This window comes from Brassica oleracea, chromosome C3 (genome assembly GCF_000695525.1).
Source record: "Brassica oleracea var. oleracea cultivar TO1000 chromosome C3, BOL, whole genome shotgun sequence".
In the NCBI taxonomy this organism is placed as follows: Eukaryota; Viridiplantae; Streptophyta; class Magnoliopsida; order Brassicales; family Brassicaceae; genus Brassica; species Brassica oleracea.
The window spans coordinates 39,432,014-39,432,575 of NC_027750.1; positions in this window are offsets into that span (position 1 = coordinate 39,432,014).

Here is a 562-nt window from a genome sequence, read left to right on the forward strand (position 1 = left end):
TGCTTCGGCTTTACCTGCTGGATCGTCCATGGCTCCGATTCTCATCGAAGATAAGGAGAGGGCTGCTGACTCTATGCCTCCTCCTCCGGTCAGGAAGGAGATCGTTCTAGCGCTCCTAGTGTTGTTCCGGTTGCTCAGCCTAAGGGCAGGAAGAGGAAGTTTACCAAGGGCGGTGACGGGGAATCTTCGCAGAAAGGAGACTCGAGCATGGCGTCTGGGCTTCGCGGAAAGGTTTGTCGCTCATTCACTTTCTTGATTGTTACATATGTTTCTAAAAAACAAAGGATCCCTAACTTTCTTCTCGTTTCGCTGTTCATGTCGTTGATCGACGGGATGATCAGCGAGTGCGGTTTTGAGACCAGTCCTCTTGCCGGGGAGTTGTTGGAGCTGCAGGGTAGATAGTCTGAAACCGAGGCCATGCTGACGGCTGTCAGGGATTCTCACTCCTTGAAAGTGTCGAAACTTGAGGTCGCGATAGGGGAGCTCGGGAGGGACCTCGGGAAGACGGCGAGTTCATTGCTTAAGGAGAAGAAAGCCAGGAAGGCCAAATCTTCGGAGGTGC